This window comes from Sciurus carolinensis, chromosome 1 (assembly GCF_902686445.1).
Source record: "Sciurus carolinensis chromosome 1, mSciCar1.2, whole genome shotgun sequence".
Lineage (NCBI taxonomy): Eukaryota > Metazoa > Chordata > Mammalia > Rodentia > Sciuridae > Sciurus > Sciurus carolinensis.
In genome coordinates this window covers 138637954-138659902 of record NC_062213.1, presented here as the reverse complement: position 1 = coordinate 138659902, position 21949 = coordinate 138637954, and the positions used below count along the sequence as shown (strand labels likewise).

At 35.7% G+C, this 21949-nt stretch overlaps 1 protein-coding gene across 3 annotated transcripts in view; it reads right to left on the bottom strand.

The window, feature by feature from the left end:
* Positions 1-21211, bottom strand: part of Ttll7 (tubulin tyrosine ligase like 7) — a 133757-nt gene extending 112546 nt beyond the window's left edge. For 2 of the 3 annotated variants that reach the window (XM_047555609.1, XM_047555633.1), the window contains exons 1-2: positions 21012-21211; positions 859-992 (exon numbers count right to left, since the gene is read on the bottom strand). The gene's annotated coding sequence lies outside the window, so the exon portion shown is untranslated. The remainder of the gene's footprint in view (positions 1-858; positions 993-21011) is intronic. The other variant, XM_047555617.1, reaches the window with a different exon arrangement.
* Positions 21212-21949: the final 738 nt, after the last annotated feature.

Sequence of the window (21949 nt, the reverse complement as noted above, 5' to 3'; positions counted from 1 at the left end):
CCTTGTATGAACCCATGAAGTTTTTCTTTCTCAGCTTTTTAGTGCATTTAGGTGACTGCTCACAAACAGACAAAAATACACAAGTAGAGAATACAGCCTAACAAAGGGACCCTTAGCCAAAACTCTATCCAAATGAGATGAGCAAATGAGATGGGTAAATTATAGGCACTTAAAAAAAAAAAGAAGTAGTAGGATTACCCTTCCCAATCACTCTCTAGAATGGTATACTGGAGATTCCATATATTATAGAGAAGAAATGTTCTGTGTCAAAAATCAAGTATAGTTCATCTAAACCACAGTAAGAATGGCTTACACTGAAAAGACTAAGAAAAATAAGTGCTGACAAGAATGTGGAGGAAAGAAAAGAAGCTTCCCACTGTTGGTGGGAATGTGAATTAAGACAGGAAATGAAATCAGTGTGTCAAAGAGACACCTGTACTCCCATGTCTACTGCAGCAGTACTCACAATGACCACGAAACAGAAACAACCTAGGTGTCCATCCAGTTATGAGTGACAAAGAAAATGTACACACACATGTACATACACAGTCATCCAGTTTTCCTGAGAAATTATAAATCTCAACCATGAAAATAAGACATATTTTAATATATGTTTACAACTGATTTTTGAGAAACAGTTTAAACCAAAATTATATCACAAGGCCTTCCAATAAAGTAAGAAGTACTTTCATATTCAGAAAAGGAAAAATAAATGAGAATGATAGGAGAGATTTATTTAAAACCCTCAAATTCCAATCTAGTGGTGATCAAAATGAAAATTTCTAATAAGAAATACAACAGTACTGGAGTATAGGATATATATTTGAGTCTTAATTTATTGATTAGTTCAACACATACCTAAAGAGCGTGGTGGACTCAGAATCGTATGACCATGACCTTCCCACTGGATTAGTTCAGACAGGAATGACCTGGGCCCCTCTCCTCAGGGCCCTCCCTTGGAGACAGAGGAGATCAGCTCTAGCTTCAGCAGCCTGCAGACACAGGATGAAACTGGGTTAGTCCTCTGTGGATAGCCCAGGGTGGCTTTAAATGATGTGGAAAATGTGTGGAGACTGCAGGATTTGCTAAAGTCAAATTCTCATGGGATTAATAAGGGACGAAAATCCTACTCTTAACAAAGACTCAAAAGATTTAAAAAATCAAAAACCTGATAGGTTCCTCTGATAGCTTTAAAAGACCACTAACAAAGCAAGTAACCCTTGTGGAATGCTTGTGCAATTACTACAATGTGGAGGAAAAATCACCTTTTATGAAGATGCAAGTATTAGAACAGAGAGAAGAAAGCAAGCATATAGCTCAACCCAATAAGATGAGAGCTCTTCACTTGCCAAATGTGATAAGCCACGTGCCCACACCTCCAGCTTCACTTTTCCTCTTACCTTGGCTGCCTTAAGCTATGATTCTCAAACTTTTTCATTTAGGAACCCTTTACACTCTTAAAAATTATTGGGTTATATGGTTTAGACCTTCAATATTTACGTGTTAGAACTTGAAAGTGATATTTAAAACATTCATTATTAAATATTACTAAAAACAAAACATTTTATTTAAAAATAACTATAAATTTCAAAAACAAAAAAAAAAGAACAGGGAGATGGAGATTGTTTCACACTTTTTCAAATCTCTTGAATGTCTTGGTTCACACTGGACAGCTATATTCTTACAAGTGCTTCCACATTCAATTTAAGTTGTTCTTGTTAAAGAATATGAGAATCTGACATCACAGAGATATAGCTGCAAAGAAGAGGCATGAAATCTAAATTAAATTAATGAACCTTTCATTTTGTGTTACATCAAAATGCATAAATATCCAAAACACTCTTGAGCAAAAAGAACATTGGAGACAACACACTCCTTAATTTCAAAATATTTTATAAAGTAACTATGGTCAAAGGAGTATGATAATGGCACCAAAAAAAAGACATATTGACCAATGGAAAACCCAGAAACAGACACACACATTTATATTCAACTAACTGATTTTCTACAAAGATATCAAGAACGTACAATGAGGAAAGGATAGTCCCTCCAATAAATGGTGTCTTAGCCCATTTTCTGTTGCTTGTAACAAAATACTTGGAAGTCAAATAATTTTTAAAGAATAAAACTTTATTTACCTAATGGTTAAGAAGACTGGACTGCATGTCTAACAGTATGGCCCTGGCATCCAGGAAGGGCTTCTTGCTACACTGTAACATGGAGGAGGGCACCACATGGGGAGACAGAGCCAGCAAGCCAAAGAAAGGCTGGCTTGTATAACATTCCTGCCATAACCCATTTATCCATGAATCCATAAATTCATGGACTATCCATTTGTGATGGTTGAGCACTCATGACCCAATTACCTCTTAAAGGCTCCACCTCCCATATATCAACAGTGGCAATCAAATTTCATCATGAGTTCTGGAAGCAATAAATCATATTCAAACCATTGCAAATGATATTGCAAAAACTAGATATACACATGTAGAAGAATGAAATTAGAACCTTATTCCATATACAAAAATCAACTCAAAATGGTTTAACAACTTAAACATAAGAACTGAAACTATAAAACTGAGAATAACAGCCTTTGGGGCAAGAGTCCCCTATATTTCTCCTTTACTAGCAAAGCAATAAACCTTCCTTTTTGTTTTTCTCAAAACCATGTCCTCATTATTGGACTGGCATCCAGAACAAGAACTGAGCTCTTGGCAACAAATTTAGCAATCCAGATGGGACCAGAAAGCAGTCCTTGCTCATCTTTCTTGTCAGGCCTGGCTCTCCGAGGAACCCCACCTCCATGTTGAGGATTCACAGTGCTGGCAAACTTGTTGAGAGTCAACTGCAGGAGAGTGAGGAGATGGATGAGTTTGCCTAGGATTGAACCAGAGGCACTGTTCCTATGAGTAAGGCGAGGGATTGAGTTCCCAGCTGCTGAAGCGCCTTTTGCTTTGGAGAACTCCCGCCTTCTCTCCCTGAACAGTATAGTTTGCTGCAACATGGTTCACTTTGAGAAAAAAAAAAAACCAACTCAGGTCTTCATATGACTTCAACTAAGTCAATTTCTGATCATTAACACTGTTTCCTAAATGTATGGAGATTTAAGGCTATCCTTTGATTTTTTTTTTTTTTTTTTTTTTTTTTTGTTAATCCATGCAGACCTGTGATTATTGTTACCATATGTTCTGGATTCTAAATTATACGTTAAAAATTAAACTTAGTTAAATGTAAAGCTTAGGAGAGCACTTTGCCAAGTTGGTGTTATCCAAAGTAAAATTATCTGCAGCAAAAGTCTTGGATTTGTATAGAAATAACAAATTTGGTTGGTATTTATTCCTGTCATTTGATGTTTTATAGCTGGATAAAGTAACCTATTGTCAATAAGTTATATATACAATTTTGTGTTGTTCTTCATACTGGAATTGGAATTTAAATGCATTTTTGGAAGATAATAAGCAGATCCTAATCTGTTTAAAGGTGACACTATAAAACATTAAAGCATTCTGCTACTTTTTCCACAAAAAGGAAGTTAAACGCTCTCTAGCTTTTCTTTGAAAAAAAAAAAAAAAGAAAAGAAAGAAACTGTAAAACTTCTAGAAGAAAACATAGGGGGAAAGCTTCTTGCCACTGACTTGGGCAATGAATTTTTGGATATGATCCTCAAAGCACTAGCAACAAAAGCAAAAATAGAATGGTATCAAATTAAAAAACTTATGTGTACAGAAAAGGAAACAATCAACAGAGCGAAGAGACAACAAAATAGGAGAAAATATTTACAAACCACCCATCTGATAAGGGGGTTAATATCCAAAATATATGAAGAATTCAAAAACTTCAATAGCAAGAAAGCAAATAATCTGATGAAAAAAAGGGGGAAAGAATGAAAAGTCATTTATCAAAAGAAGAAATACAAATGGACAGCTGACATATGAAAAGCTGTTCAGCATCACCAATTATCAGGGAAAGCACACAAAAACCACTGTGAGACATCACTTTATATCTGTTAGAATGGCCAGTACCAAAAAGACAAAAGGTACCAAGTACTAGAGAAGATGTGGAGAAAAAGAAATTCTTACACTCTGTTGGTGGGAATGTAAATTAATACAACCATTATGGGAGACAATATGGAGGCTCCTAAAAAAACTAAAAACAGAACTACCACATAAGCAGTGATCCCACTTCTGGGTGTACATCTAGATATCCGGAGGAACTGAGATCATTAGGTTGAAGGGATATCTTCACTCCTGGATTCATTGCAGCAATGGAGCAGTATTCACAACTTCCAAGATATGGAAACAAGCTAGGTGTCTTACCAACAAACGAATGGGTAAAGAAAATATGGGATGTGTATGTGTGTGTGTACACTATGGAAAACTATTCACCCTTTAAAAGAGGAGATTCTGTCACTTGTGACAACATGTATGTATCTAGAGGACATTATGCTAAGTGAAATAAGCCAGACACGGAGGATAAATAATAATCTTATTTACATATGACATCTAATAAAGTTGAACTCATTAAAAGTAGAATGATGCTTACCAGAAGCTGAGATTGGGGCAAACATGATGAACTGTAGGTCAAAAGGCACAAAATTTCTGAATGGCAGGAAGAATGGATTTTGAGCTTAACATGGAAAAGTGACTGTAGTCTACAATAAAGTATAGTGATGTGACACTTAACAGCAGGGATATGTTCTGAGAAATCATTGTTAAGCAATTCTGTCAGTGAACAAACATCATGGAATGTACTTAGTAGGTGTAGACTACTATACATCTAGGTTATAAAGTATAGACTATTGCTCCTAAACTACAAACTGGTATAGCACGTTACTGTACTGACTACTGCAGGCAACTGTAACACAATAGTAAGTATTCATGTATTGAACACATGTAAAGATAGAATAGAAAAACTGGACAACAGAACTTTTTCAGTTCCATTATAATCTTATGGGACTATCATCAATTGTCTGAAACATCATTATACAACACATAACTGTATTATATGTCTTAAAATAACTAAAAGAGTACATTTCAAACATCTCACCATAAAATGACAGGTAAGTGACATGATGGACATATTAACTGACTTCATTTAATCATGTCACATTAGATATACATATCAAAACATAAAAATATGTACTATTGTAATTTGTCAATGAAATATAATAACTTTAAAAATTCAGTGATCTATATTATACTTTGAATAAAAGTTTTACCTGTTCATCATTCTGAAACATAGAGAATTAGTCATTACAAAATACTGGTTTGCTCAGCCATGCAGATCTTCCAAATGTTGATACATTTCATTATACAGTATTCAAAAAACACTAAATGATTTCATCGAAAGCATATTTAGGTACTGGGAAGAAGAAAAGCTCACAGTGGTGGATTAAAGTTTCCAAAATTCTGACTTTTTTCTTATAAACACAAATTTTGTCATTTGCAACAAACACTGATTTTCCTTGAAGTGATAGGCTCATTTCATTTTCATGAAAAATGACTGCCAAACACCAAAATCTGAAAAAAAAAAAAAACCTGTTTTATGCTAGTCTTTCTTTCAAGTAAAAATGGTATGGTATTTCAAAAGCATCTAAAAACATCACACAAGTGATTTTCTTCAGACAGTCATCAAACTTTGATGTACAGCAGAAATGCTCTGTGCATACTTTGCTGTGAGTAAAACAGCACATTAAAAACCATGTATACTGATTCTGAAACAAACTGTAATAGATTTAATTTTTTCTGGTCCTGCTTTTTATATACAACTGACTACCCTGGAAATTACCCATCATAAAACAATGAAAGGACTCTGAAATGTGAAAGTAAGAAGGCATTCTAGCCTTAGGAACTTCAGGATGTAAGAAACAACAATGTGGTGAGTTCCCTGGGTTTTCTGTTTATCACAGATTCCCCAGAGCATCACAGAATCTTCCACCCATGAATACCAACAGGCATCCACAAAAAAAGCCTTCTAACGGAACCTGTACCTCCACTTCACAAGGAAAATGACTTCAGACAGTCTGATTCACTAGCTTGGAAAGTGTCAGCAGAGACTTTTGTCTCTCCTTCCTCCACCCAGAGTCATGAGGCAATGGCTCCGGAAAGCATGAAAAGATAGGACAGAACCTACACACCAAACCTAAATAGGGTGACCGCCTGCTAAAAGAGTCGAGTTAAATAGGACTAAGAGTCTCCCAACATAACAACTAAAATGCCAAGGGTACCATCAAAATTCATTTGTCACACCAAAATTCAGGAAAATCACAAACTGAATGAAAATAGACCATCAACTGATGCCAGCATCAAGATATATCAGATACTGGCATCATACTGGAATAATCCCAATATAATCAGATACTAGAGTTAACCAGAATTTTAAAGCAACTTTTTTTTAAGATGCCTCAATGATCAATTTTTTAGTTCTCTTGAAACAAATGAAAAAACATAAAACACCAGCAATGAAATAAAAGTTATGAAAAAGGATCAAATGGAAACCAAAGAGCTCAAAAAATATAACTGCTAAAATTAAAAACTTGCTGAATGGTATCAATACTAAAGTGGTAAGGACTGAGAACAGAACCACTGAGCTTGGGAAAGATTAATGAAATTTATTAAACTCAACAACAGAGAGAAAGAAGGCTGGGAAAGCCTCCAAGATCTAAGTGACAATAACAAAAACTCTAATGTTATCAGGCTGGGTAGCTCAGTGGTAGAGCACTTGCCAAGCATGTATGAGGCACTGAGTTTGATCCTCAGCACCACATAAAAATAAACAGATAAAATAAAGGTATTGTATCCATCTACAACTAAAACCATTTTTTAAAAAAAATCTAATGTTATTAGTAATTAAGAGAAAGAATAGAGAGTAACAAAGCATTTGAAGAAATAGTGATTGAAAACTCCCTAAGTTTGTCAAGACAAGTCTCCAGATTTAAGAAACTAAGTGAATCCCATATACTAAGACATATCAAAATCATATTTATGAAAACTAAAGACAGAAAAAATCTTAAAAACAGTAACATGAATGACAATATTATTTGTAAGTTAACAACAAATTTCTCATCTGAAACTGTAGAAGCCAGAAACAGGGGCCCATTTCTCAAGTGCTAAAAGAAAATACTTACTTACTAACCCTATCCACTATATCTGGCAAAACTGACATTCAGAAATGAAAGACAGAAAAGGCATTCTAGACAAAGGAAAACTAATAATTTATTAATAGCACACCTAACTTGAAAGAAAGTCTTAAGAAAACCTTCTAATACAAAGAAAATGATAACAGAAGACTGGGGCCTTCAAAAAGGAAAAGAGAATAACAGAAAAGGTAGAAAACAGAAGTACACATAATAGCCTGTCACTAACCTCATAAAATTCTATAATCATTTTTTTCAGGAAAAGCAACATGTCACACTGTTACAGTAGTCAATGTATGCAGAGGAAACACTTCATTATATTTAAAAAGTGGAGAGGGTAAAAGAACCTAAATGGAAGTACAGTTTTCTATATCATGGTTAAATGTCTACAGTAGGCTGTGACAAACATATAAAAGCACCCACCAAGAAACCCATATAAAAAAGTGATATAACAAAAAAATCATAAATAAATCAAAATGCAACTCTAAAAAATGTTCAAGTAACCCACAGAAAGGCAAGAAAAATAAACTTAGATAAAACACACAAAAAATAGGAGGAAAAGGGAAAACTTGGCATATCAATAATTACTTTAAATGTAACTGGTATAAATACATCACTTAAAAGAGAGATCAGCAGAGTGAATTTTAAAAATATAAACTAATTACATGTTGTCTACAAAACTCAGTTTTCACCCATAATGTCATAAGTGTGTTGAAAATCAAAGGATAGAAAAAATATATCATACAGTCATGAATTTTATAAAGCAAAGTATCTTTATTGATACATCTAAAGCAGAATTCAAAGCAAAGAAAATTATTATGGGCAAGAAGGGCCATTACAAAATAATAAAAAGCTCAACTGACAAAGAAAGTAAAGCCATCCTAAATGTGTATGTGCCAAACAATAGAGTTTCAAAATACACAAACCAAAAACTGATATACCTAAAAAAAATATTTAAAAATTTACATATGTAGGTGTGAATTTCAATACCCGACTCTCAGCTATTGTAGTACTACTAGACAAAACTATCAGCAAGAATACAGGAAATCTGAGCAACACCATCAACCAGTAGCATCTGACTGACATTGGAACACTGTACTCAAAAATAGAACTCATATTCTTTAAAGAGCCTACAGAGTTTTCACCAACATGCACTACTGTGGCTCATAAAACATACAAAGGTAAGTTCAAAAGAAATTAAACCATGTAGAGTATGTTCTCTGACTGAATGAAATTAAACTAGAAACCAACAGCATAAATAACAGCAAAACTCTAAACACTTGGGAATTAATATGCTTTCCCAGTCAGGTGTGGTGGCACATGCCTGTAGTCTCAGCTACTCAGGAGGTAGGTGGGAGGATCACTTGAGTCCATTAGTTTAAGACCAACCTGGGCAACACAGTAAACTCCATATTTAGACAAAAAATAGATAGATGATAGATAGATAGATAGATAATAAAATGTTTCTCAATGGTCGACAGGCCAAAAAGGACGCCTGAAAGGAAAAAAAATTTAATTGAAAATGAAAGCACAATACATGAGAATTTGTGAGATATAGACAAAACCATGTTGAGAAGAAAGTCTGGAGCATTAAATGGTTACATAAGCAAAAGAGAACAATGACAAATCAATGATCTAAGTTCCAGGGCTGGAGGTGTGGCTCAGTGGTAGAGTGCTTGCCTGGTGCGTGTGAGGCCCTGTGTTCAATACTCAGAACCACATAAAAATAAATACAACAAAAGATTCACTGACAACTACAAAAATATTTCTTAAAAATCTAAGTTCCTACCTTAAGAAGCAGAAAAAAATATATGCACATATATGTACATTGATGTAAATATATATACATATATGTATATAGATACATTGATTAACTTGAAAATAGTGAAATAAAAATGATACTCACAAAAACTAGATTTTCAAAAAATGTTAAATCAATAAACCTCTAAAAAGACTGACAAAGATATTTTTAAAAGATAAGACACAAGTCACCAATATCAAGAATAAAACAGACTATCTCAACAGAATCTATGGTCAATAAAAGAACAACAGGGGAAAATGCATAAGGAAAAACTGAATAACTTTACTCATAAATTCAACAACTTAGAAGAAATGCATCAATTCTTAAAAAACCACAAATTACCAACTCTTAGGATAAAACAGATAACCTGAATAGTTCTCTAATTATTAGAGAAATATTTGGATTTTGTCATTTAAAAGTTCCTGAAAAGGAAATATCCAGGCCAGACGGTATCACTGGAGAATTGTCAAACAAAAAATTTACACCAATTTCATACAACCTCTTTCAGAACATGAAAGAGAAGTGAAAAGTACTCTGACAATCAAAACCAAATAAAGCACAATAAAAAGGAAACTATGGATTAATGGAAAATATATTTCTCATGAATTCAGATGCAAAATCCTTAACAAAGTTTTGCAAACTGCATCCAACAATGTGTGTACATATGTGTATGCATATGTATGTATGTAAATAATGTGTGTGTAGACACGAAAAATTGAATCTTGTTTCATGTGTGCCAGACTGATTTGATAGTCAAAAATCAAGTAATGTAATCCACCAAATAAACAGACGAGGGAAGAAAAACCATACACACGTATCAATTGGCATAGACAAAGCACTTGATTCAATTCAACAACCATATAGGGCCAAAAGACTCATTGTACTAGGAACAGAGGGGAATTTCCTCAACCCCATAAAAATTATGTACAATTTTAGCCCTCCATATATGTGAGAGACTATATCCGAGACCCTCTGTGGGTACCAAAATCTTTGCGTGCTCAAATTCCTTATATAAAATGGCACAGTATTTGCACATAATCTACACATATTCTATATTCTTTAAGCCATCTCTAGATTACTACCTAATACAACATAAATGATATGTACATAGATATTATTCTGTACTGTTCAGGAAGCAATGACAAAAAAGGAAATGTGTGTATGATTGGTTGAACTGAATGATGAAGGACCCACAGACAGAGAAGTATAACTACAAAAAAAAACTACTGTTAGCAACATAATAGTGAAAGACTAAATGATTCCCTCTAAGGTTGGGAAAAAGGCACCCTCACCACTTTTATTTTCATAGTATTGGAAGTTGTAGTTGTTGGAATAAGGCAAGAATGATAAAAGCATATAGATAAAAAGAAGAGAAAAATATTTATATTAACAGATGACAAAATCCTATACATTAAAAAATATTCAAAAGATCTTCAACTTCTAGAACAAAAAGCAAGTTTGGTAAGGTTGCATGATATCATATCAAGATACAAAATCTCCAGGCGCAGTGGCTCACACCTATAATCTCAGCGGCTGGGGAGGATAAGATAGGAGGATCACAAGTTCAAAGCCAGCCTCAGCAACTTAGCAAAGCCCTAAGCAACTCAGCGAGACCCTTTCCCTAAATAAAATACAAAAAAGGGCTGGGGATGTGGCTCAGTAGTTAAGTGTCCATGAGTTTAATCCCTGGTGCCCCTCCCAAAAAATCAACTGCATTTCCACATATTAACAAAGAAATGGAAACAAATTTAAATTTCCCTATCATGTACAATTGCTCCAAAGAAAATTTAAGTACTTAGATATAAATCTAACAACACATGTACAAGATGTATAATCAAAATGATAACATGCTGATTAAAGACACCAAAGAAGACTTAAATACCTGGAAAGACATGTCATATTCATGGACTGGAAGAATCAATGTAGTGATTCTCTTTAAAATGGTTAATAGGTTTGATACAATTCCTATTAACATTTGGTTAAATTATTATGACAAAATCCTTCACTGAAGATAAATAAGTGGGTCTTCACCAAGAAAAAGTCAATCAAATTAAGTATGATTTGTAAAATAATTATGGCAGGTATCATAATTACATAGTTGCAAAATAATCTTACACACTTTAAAGAATAAGGAGAAAAAGAATTAATAAATATCAATTTGAAACAATTTCAACAATACATTCTTTAAACTGCTAAAAATAACCTTTGCTACATAAACCAAAAAAGCAAAAATACAAAAATGAACTATACCAAACATCATTTGTTTTTTTAAAACTGGGGACTGAATTCAGGGGCACTTGACCACTGAGCCATATCCCCAGCCCTATTTTGTATTTTATTTAGAGACAGCACCTCGTTTTGCTGAGGCTGACTTTGAACTCTTGATCCTCCTGCCTCAGCCTCCCAAGCCACTGGAATTACAGGCATGCAGCACCGCACTTGGCCCTAACATCATTTTTTCTGCACCAAAGGGCATAATGAACAGAGAGATAAGGTAACACACAGAATGGGAGAAAATATTTATTTGCAAATCAAATATCTGATAAGGGGTTAACATCTAGAATACATAAAACTCCTACAATTCAACAAAAAAAATCAAATAATGCTATTTTAAAATAGGCAAAGCACTTAAAACAGACATGTCTCCAAAGAAGATATACAAATGATCAATTAGCATACAAAAAGGTGCTCAACATCATTAATTCTCGGAGAAATGAATATCAAAACCACAATGAAATATCACCTCAGAAATCAAGAAGTATTGGCAAGTTGGGTTTGGTAAAATTAGAACTTTTATGCACTACTGATGGGATTGTAAAATGGTGTAACTCATATGGAAAACACTATGAAGTTTTCTCAAAAACTTACAAAATTCTACTACTATCTGATCCAGCAATCCCACTTCTGGGTCTAATCAAAAATAAATACATAAAAGCAGGGTCATGCAGATATATTTGCAAGTCCATAATCATAGAAGCACTAGTCACAATAACCAAGAAAAGGAAGCAACACAAATGTCCAGGGATAAATGAATGGATAAACAGGAATATTATCCAGCCTTCAAAAGGAAATTCTGACATATACACAGATGAACTTTGAGGACATTATTTTATGTGAAATAAGTCAGTTACATATGATTCTACCTGTATGTGGTATTTAATGTGATCAGATTCACAGAAGCAGAACATAGAGTGGTGGCTGTCTGGGTGAAGTGGGAAGAAAGGTGAGCTGAGTTGCTCAATGGGTACAGAGTTTCCAACAAGTAAGATGAAAAATTTTGGCAACCAGTTTCATAATAATGTGAATATATTTAACATGCTAGGCTGTACACTTAGAAGTGGTTAACACAGTAAATCTTATGTATTTTTATCAAAATAAAAACTATTAAAAGAATCCAATACTACAATATTAACTGGCAAAAACTTATGCACCTGTGGAATGCTTACCTGTCAGAAATCTACCAAAGAATTACATAAATAGCAATATTTTTACACTATTCTGGAAAAAAAAAAAAGTTAACCACAGTAGTCCACCCTATTGGATCCTAAAATCTCAGATAGTACTAGCCCTTATATATACTGTTTCTTCTTATACATACTTACCTATGGTAAAGTTTAATTTATAAATTAGGTACAGTAAGAAATTAATAACTAATAATAAAATCAATTAAAACAATATACTGTAGTAAAAATAATGTAAATGTGTCCCCACACACCCCACTCTCTCCTTCTCCCCCTCCAAATACTTATTGTACTGTAAATCTTAGCAAACTCTGTATATTTTTTTTTTTCTTTCCTTACTAAATTGAGAACTTTCACCTTTTTCAGTGAAAGGATGCACTTACAGTTTCTCATTGGCCTACCAAACTGCCAGCATCGCTACTCTGCACTTTGGGACCACTGTTGAGTAAAACCAGGGTTACCCGAACATATAGCACTGGGCTGCTGCAATGGAAATGACTACTAAGTAACTAACGGGTGGATAGGATATGAAGCCTAAATACACTGAACAAAGGGATGATTTCCATCCAGGCTGGAGAGCAGGTGAGGGCATGAGACTGCATCATGCTTCTCAGAATAGCATACAATTTAAAAATCATAAATTGCTATTTCTGGAAATTCCCATTTAATATTTTTGGACTACAGCTGACCACAGGTAACTGAAACCCTGGAACATGATAACATATATAATGGAACTATTATATTTTGTTTTCTTCCAGAAAATATGATAATCACTTTCATATTACCAGAATATATATAGTAATATATAGAGATAAAAACTCCAGGGTCATACCAGTAGTTAATTTTTCTTGGAGATCTAAATCTCTCTGTTCATAGGTTTTGTTCAGTGTATTTGCTTAACTTCATTTCCAGTAAATGCTATATTTTACTACCTTCATGCATTCTATATTTGGATTATTCCAATTACTTGTAAGTCCTAAAATCAAAATTTACAATTACATTGTTAAGCACAATATGGAAGTATATATGCCATACTATAACTAATGAAAAATGTTTAATTTTTAATTCTTAATCAAGGATGAAAATAGCTCTTTTTTTTAATTGGCAACCTTTATAATATTATTTCTATTTTTTGAATTTTTTTATTTTTACAGACTGCATGTTGACTGATTATACTCAAATGGGGTACAACTTTTCATTTCTATGGTTGTACACAATGTAGATTCACACCATTCATGTACATGAATCATACATGTACATAGGGTAATGATGTCTCATTCCAGCATCTTTCATACCCCCTCCCTCTCCCCCTCTCATTTCCCTCTATGTAATCCAAAGTTCTCCATTCTTCTCTTACCCCCACCCACTCAACCCCCATTATGGATCATCATCCACTTATCAGAGAAAACATTCGGCCTTTGGTTTTTTGAGATTGGCTTATTTCACTTGGCATGATATTCTCCACTTCCATCTATTTTCCTGCAAATGCCATAATATTATTATTCTTTATGGCTGAATAATATTCCATTGTATATATATACCAGTTTCTTTATCCATTCATCTATTAAAGGGCACCTAGGTTGGTTCCACAATCTAGCTATTGTGAATTGAACTGCTATAAACATTGATGTGGCTACGTCACTGTAGTATGCTGATTTTAAGTCCTTTGGGTATAAACCGAGGAGTGGGATAACTGGGACAAAAGGTGGGTTCATTCCAAGTTTTCTGAGGAATCTCCTTACTGTTTTTCAGAGAGGTTGCACCAATTTGCAACTCCACCAGCAGTGTACAAGTGTACCTTTTTCCCCACATCCACACCAACACCTATTATTACTTGTGTTTCTGGTAATAACCATTCTACTTGGAGTGAGGTGAAATCTTAGGGTGGTTTTAATTTACATTTCTCTAATTACTAGAGATGTTGAATACTTTTTGTTAATCACCTTGTATCTTCTTCTGTAAAGTGTATGCCTAGTTCCTTAGCCCATTTATTGACTGGGTTCTTTGTATTTTTGGTGTATTTTTTTAAGTTCTTTATAAAGAAAATAGCACTTAAAATGTATTATATACCCAAAATAACTTTTTAAAAGAGAAAATGCCTCTCATTTCAAAGTGAAAATACCAAAACACATTAATAGTAAATGGTTCTTTTGGGCAAAAATGTTTATTTGGCACTGATATTTGACATGTGAAAAAGCACTTGCACATATATACAGTCTGCTTAATTTTAAGATACAGTGACAACCCTTTCAAATTTCCCTTAGTATTTTTATATGTCAATTTTCCTTTAATTATAATGGCAAGTTCCAGAAATAACTTGTTTACATATTCCAAAAATAATGGGTTGAAATGTGTGTGTGTTGACCAAAGTAGAATGATGAGAACTGAAAATAAATGTCACAGATCAGTAAAAACATTCAATAAGTTAATTTTTCCTCAAACACTCTTAAAGAAGTAAATCCAAAAATACTATCCAATTAAGGGGCAGCTGTAGACCAGTTTCTAATACCACTGTGATTCTGAAAGCTAATTTTGTCTTATTTTTTTTCTCTCTAGCTCTATTTTTTTTACATTGTTAAATTGGACAAAACAGTACCTGCCAATCTTTAGGATTCTAGATTGAGACATGCTAGGTAACTAAATATCATCTTGGATGTGATCAAACCTAAAGCTAAATGAAAATGCCTTCATAAATACTAAACTGATTATATAAAGTGTGTAATTTCTATCATTCCTCTCCATAGAACTATCATGTATTTGTTGGTTAGCTGCAGAGTGTTCTAAATATAGACTTGAGATGTGTGCTGAAATTGTTGTCCTAATTTTTTAGCAATTGCTAGGAATATTACATATTAGGCATAGAGTTTATTTGAAATGTACCTTAAAAAACAGATTTTAGGGGGCTAGGGAGATAGCTCAGTCGGTAGAGTGCTTGCTTTGCAAGCACAAGGCCCTGGGTTCGATCCCCAGCACCCAAAAAAAAAAAAAAAAAGATTTTAAATAATAATGACAAAATTACACATGAAAAATTTTCCAACAAACTCAATAATTCAAATTAAATTTACAGTTCCTAACTTTTTCTACCAATATTGCACACACTTATGACATAGTAGGACCACATCACTTAAAACAGATTTTATGCAAAGTTTAAGTGGGGTAACTTCACTTGTAAAAGAAAGACAGTACTACCCTAAACAAGAAGTATACATAAACATCCTTAAAATTGATTCAAAGCCTCAAAATGATCTTGAAGCTGCTGCCTGTATTACTGCTGCTCTATCATCCAAATCTACAAATGCTCAGATTGCTTAAAAAAGATAATATCATTGCACATACACGAAAGGAGAAGCAAGGACAATTTTTTACAAAAATAGGCTACTGCCATCTTGTCAAATTAGCTGTGGCACCAGTTCACACTTTACAAAACAGTATTTAAGAGAAATGTTCCAAAATAACCCTTTGTCAAATATAACATTCTACTTCACACGGCTAGGCAGTGGGACAAAAATAACACAGAAGTTTGGAAGCTCGGGTGCCACAGTACAATTTAGAAAAAGCAAACAATATAGGTAGTTCAGCACACCCAGTGGACCAACAATATCATCACTTTCAACAAGGAAAGCATTTTCAGAGATCTTTGGGGCAGCCAGAGAAAAGATCAGTGAGCACTTGACCACTTAACTCTAAATCTTCAAAAGATTTAGACTGAGATTTGTGTATTGACCAGGTACTTGCAAGTTAAAAAAAGAAGAAAAGATATTTATCACTCACCTTCTGAGAGCCTAAACAATCCCAGTGCCTTAGCTCTGTCAACTACTATGTGTACTAAGAACAGAAGTGTTAACAGATAAATGTCAAATGGGAAATAAAGGCTAGCGGAGAATAAATAGGAAAGTATATTGAAATTTAACTTTTAAACACTAGGGAAGATTCTGAGTCTCACTTCAATTTCGAAAAATAATATATGAGGGAAATGGAAATAGATTTATCACCTCCTAAGAGCTTACGCAAATTGTTTAATAATGGGTCCCAACTAAAAACAGGACAGATTCTGCCTGAAGTACTCTGCCTACCTGAATGTCCAGTTCCATCAGAAAACATCTCTTGGGACCTGAAAGGGGGGAGAATGGCCTATTTGAGGTTTGTAATATGATGTTTTTGTTGTCATTGTTCCTTTTCCCCAAGAATGATAGCATCTTATAATAAGCTGCCTCTGCTCCCTAGATCTGTCCTCAAAATACATTCATATCCCTGACGTACTCAGAGATACTTCATGGATTATGAGCCTCAACAGCCTTGTGGCCCTAGGTAAGTAGAAGCAGTCCCAGAAGAAGCTCAGCTGCAAACGTGGAAGAGAAAGTCAGAGGCCTGACCTAAGACCATGACAAAACTGGGTCCCTGTTCTTCTCATGATAAGAATCAAGTGCAAAGTGTCCCTGTAACAAGAGAAACTGAGGCAAATCTTTCTCCCCCATGAGGGTAATTTTCTCTGGTAAAGAGATATTGGGAACAGGGGAAGGGAGTATCTGAATACTGAGGGTGATGTTAGGAATGTTATGCATCTTCCAGTGGTCACTGTTCTCAAAAAAAGTCATTTCTGGCAAATGTGCTCAAGGAAGGGGCAGGAATCTTCAGTGTCCATCAAGTGTGCATTCCATACAATCTTGTACTTGTACCCAGGGCTTCTGCGGAGATTTGGGCAAAGTCCCCAAATTCCCATTGTCACCAATGTGAATTCTCCAAATAAGAGTGCAAGAGTGAGCTCATATCTGTGCTTTAAATTACTAGGATAATGAAATTAGAGATGTGAGAATCTGGTACAAGTGGATGGAAGTTGAAGTCTAAAGTTACAGATATGGTGTACAGTGTGTACTGGGGCAAGGGAGGTGGAGATTTAAAGTTAAAGTCCCCAAATACAAGCCTAGGACCAGAAAGTCAATGATCATGACCATTCTGAGACTATAAATTCTTGCTCACTTTACCCCCAAATATGTTCTTCCCATTTTAATTACAGCTTCTCTCTTACATAGTCCCAACTACCCATCTTTCTCCCAGCTCCTATGATTTAGTTAATCTTTCTAATCAAAAGAAGAGGTTGCCTGAAAGAGTATAATCTAAGGAGCTATAGACTGTATTGGGTATCTTCAATATTAATATGCAATTATTCTATATTCAATATGTATATATCACATATGGAACATACAGAATCCACCAGCTTCAAAACTTGCTTAAACTAGTCTAAATCAAAGAATTCATACCTTTTTACCAGAGACACTATCCTAAATAATAAGTAGTCAAAATAAAGCAAAAAATTATGAACAAAGATGTCTATTATCATGGTGTTATTTATTAGCAGTAACTATATCAGTAAAATAGTGACTGGAATAATTAGGAAATTCTAGTACATCTACCAAGTAGAAAATTATATATTCATTTTAAATATTTACTGCCTAATTGTAATTCAGTGAAAACTAATGTTATAGCGTTTAAAGTTAAAATATATATATACTAAGGGGAATGAAGGAAAGTGTGGGGAATGAGAATAAGAAAGACAATAGTAGAATTAACTGGACATAACTTTCCTAATGTTCATATATGAATACATGACCAGTGAAACTCCACATCATGTACAACCACAAGAATAGGATCCTAAGTTAGACTCCATGTATGTATAATATGTCAAAATACACTACTGTCATGTATATCTAAACAGAATTAAAATATATATACATAAGTAATTAATACAGTACGATTAAAACTATACATGGAAAAACTCAAAATATTAGTCAAGATCGTCTTTACTTAGTAAGATTATGTGATTTTTTTTGTTTTCATGTTCTTAAAGTTTTTAAATTGTTCACAATTCTATAATTTGGTTTTTTTGCTTTTTTTTAAAAAGGGCAAATTTCCTTGGAAGGGAAAGATTTTATTTGAAAAAATTTTTTTCACATTTAATTGATATCAAATTATTTTACTATTAGGAAACATGTTGATTTCTGGAAAGGGACTTGGGGCAAGGGATATGGAGAACAGGGACAAGAGAAACTTGACCTGCTTAGAAATCTACACTAGTTCTCTATTATTACCAGATCAGACACAGATCTCACACCAGACATTCAAGGTTCTTCATAATCTGTCACCATGTATCCAAAAGAGATGAGCATTTCTCCCATTTGTCTCCCATTCTCCCTGCCTATGGAAATGCTTATCAGTTCTGAGGTTGGTTTAATACACTTCCATTCATGAAGATTTTGTTGATCCTCTGATCATCTCAACCTCTCCTGTATTTCTGCTTTTTCCTAAGGTGTTGCTATAGCACTTAATTCTGTATCACCTTTTTCCAATATAAAGCCAATTCTAAATTATTTTGCTAATTACTCATGTGTTAAGTAAATATCTCCTTAGCTAGGCTTTAAGTCAGGAATTTAGATGGTCTGCAGACAGCAGCAATTAGATAAATACATACAGGGAAAGACACAAAGTATAGTTCTAAAGCTGGGTTGATATTACATTCATGCCTTCAGTGATGTTATCTAAATAAAACATGATGTCTCCCTTTTAAAGTGTTGCTACTGACCATTCATCATTAGGACATGCACTGTCCTTTTTTTTTTTTTTTTAACAGCAGTGATGCTGTATTTTTGCTTATTCATTCAAATCAATTCTCCTGTACCCTTGGGATTCAAGAGATTGAATTGCAAAATGCCTCACCAAGGTTCAGAGTATAGTCAATAGATATATAAACACAAAAAGAAATGACCTCCTAGGAATCAAATTTAAGACTATATATAGAACCCTACTTCACTTATAGTCTTGTCTGAACAACAAATATGAATATGTGTTCAAATTTTATGTCCTTATTTAGGCAGTGGGTTTTAGTCTATCAATCTCCCATTAAGTTAAGAAAGAATTCGCCAAAGTAAATGACTCAATACTTTAGAAATGATAAACTAAATGACTATGTCCCTATCTGCCATTAAATACGATCCTGGTACTTAGAGAAAAACATTTGCCCTATAGCATCCTGCCCCAAGACATCAACAAGAGTTGCACATCTTAAGAGAAACTCATAAATCATGAATGAAAGCAAATCAAATGACCCACTAAAAAAGAAAAAAGAACGTGACATTCATTATTTTTACAGAAGGAGCAAACAAGGTCAATATAATTCTTGACTGAAAGGTAGGGCAAAAACAAATCAATTCAATTCCCCACTGTACAGAACTCTGTTTTATGACAACATACATATTTTTTAAATGAGAGAGGTAGCACCTAAGAGTAAATTCTTGTCCACACTATACCACTTACTGAGTACTTTTGGACATTCTGCTTTTCAGTTCTTTTGTCTACAAAATGGAAGTTATTGCTGTCAAATTATAGAGCTGTAATGAACCAAATAACATGATCTGAGTCTAGGTTTATCTGTCACCCCATTGTGTGTGATGAACCAAATGGTTGTTCTTATTTCAAATGTTACCTAAAGTTAAAAAAAAAAATCCAGATTTTTTTTACTGCCCTAATTCATTTCTCCATGACTTTCTCCATGAGCATCCACCAAATTTCACTGCCAAAAATGTGTTGAACATCCATCATGACCTAGCTCTGCAATTGTTCAGATGTTATTTTTTGCTAAATGCTTTCTAAGAAAATTGATTTTTTACACATAAAAAAGAAAAAAATGTTCTTTTGTACTAAAAAAGCAATAATTCCACATACAGAAAGTTTACAGGTTGTTGTTGCTATTGTTTGAGATCACTTTCCTATGAAAATTCTATATTTAATAGCTAATACTGTGTATATACGTATACTTTGGACTCACTAGTGTTTAATACAGTAAAGTCCATGGCATTTGGAGTTAGGGAGACCTGAATTCAAATTCCTATTCTGTGACCTTGAGAATGTAATGTAACATCTCTGCTCCTCACTTTTCACATTTGTTTCTGGGTTGTTGTGAGGATTTAGTGAAATATTACATATAAAAGTAAGAGTTTAGGATATGAAAGTTTTACTTCCCACCTCCCTTAAATCTTTTCCTTCTGTGCCAGGACCAAGCAAACCCACCCAGAATGCAAGACAACTTTGACAGAACATCTTTCACGTTAGCGGAGAGAATGCTGTAGCATAAAATAAAAATTGAGGGCATGACCCAATGCAGAGAGAAGCAGAGAAACAGAGGTACCTACAAGGGCCCTAGACTTCACTTGGATGTGGGGGAAAGACATTAATCTGACACACTTTTCCAGAATGCACCCCATACTCACGGAGGTTTGTACTAGCTTGTGGGAAAAGCACGCAATTACAGAACAAGCCGGCAGGGATCCTCTGTGATCACCCCACCCGACCCCGACGCCCAGGTCTTCTACTGAGAGCCTAGAAACTGAGGTGCGACCCGCAACTGACCTCGTCCCCTTCCCCCCTCCCCCATTCTGCCCAAACCTCTTCGTGCGAATGGTGCTGAATCATTAGCCTGACAGCAGCAGCTCTCTGTTCCGCTGCTCGGCTGAGGACACTGTACCCGGGACGGTCACTGGGGGGGGGGGGGGGGGAGGCCGAGACCTCTGGGGCGAGGGGACGATGAGAGGGCGTCGGGGAGGTGGCGGCAGCAGGTACTCACCGGGCGAGAGAAGCCCAGCGCCGGTCCTCGCCTCCCCGCTGCGGGCGGTCCCTCCGCGGCTCCCGCGCTCCGCCACTGGCCGGCGGACGGCTGCCCGGTGCCCGGCAGCTCCGCTGGTGGTTCGGTGACCCCCTCCGCCCGCCCACCGCCAGCGGCAGCCACGGCTCGGGACTCCGGTGCTCGACCCGGAGCCGCTGGAACAGCTGTAGCTGCCCAAGGGGGTGGCGGCTACCGACGGGCCAGACCATTCTCCCGCCGCGACCGGGGGTGCGCGACGTGCCGAGAGGCGCGGACGCAGAGGGCTCCGAGGGCTCGCGAAGGCTGGGAGCGACCAAAAACAAGGGAATAGCTCGACGCCCCCCGCAAGGCTGGGGCTTGGGGACAGGAGGACCAAGGGAGGAGCCGCTGCTGCTCTCCGTGGTTTACTGAAAACAGTGTTCTAGCTTTTCCTGGCACCCCCCTCCCCTTTAGTCTTGGTCGCGCTCAGGGCTCCTTTAGAACGCGGCAAACAGAGGACCTAGCAACGGAGCGCCTGGGCGGTGTCCCCTCCGAGGGAGATGCGAAAGGGCGTTGGCCTGCGCGCAGCGCTGCGTGCCACCTCCTTCTCTGCCTTGCGGCCCGGTGGCAGCAGGTCCTGGTGTGCGGTTTATCACCGACAGCTCACCCACCAGACAGTGGAGCCTCTCGAATTTTTGAAGGTGCTCCTCAGATCCTTTAACTAAGCATCTTTGTGAAGCAAAAGGATAAAAGGGTATCCAAGACCGTGTTGGAAGTTAGAAAATAAAACCAGGTGCAGCCCCATCCTGCAGGTGCCTTGTACCTGCGGAGAAGTGAGGAAGAGTTGTGAATCACACTTAGTTCCAAGTGTTAAACTACAGCAGTTGGAATATGTAGATTTAGGACGCTGTTTCAATTTAGAGAGCTACAAAAGATTATAG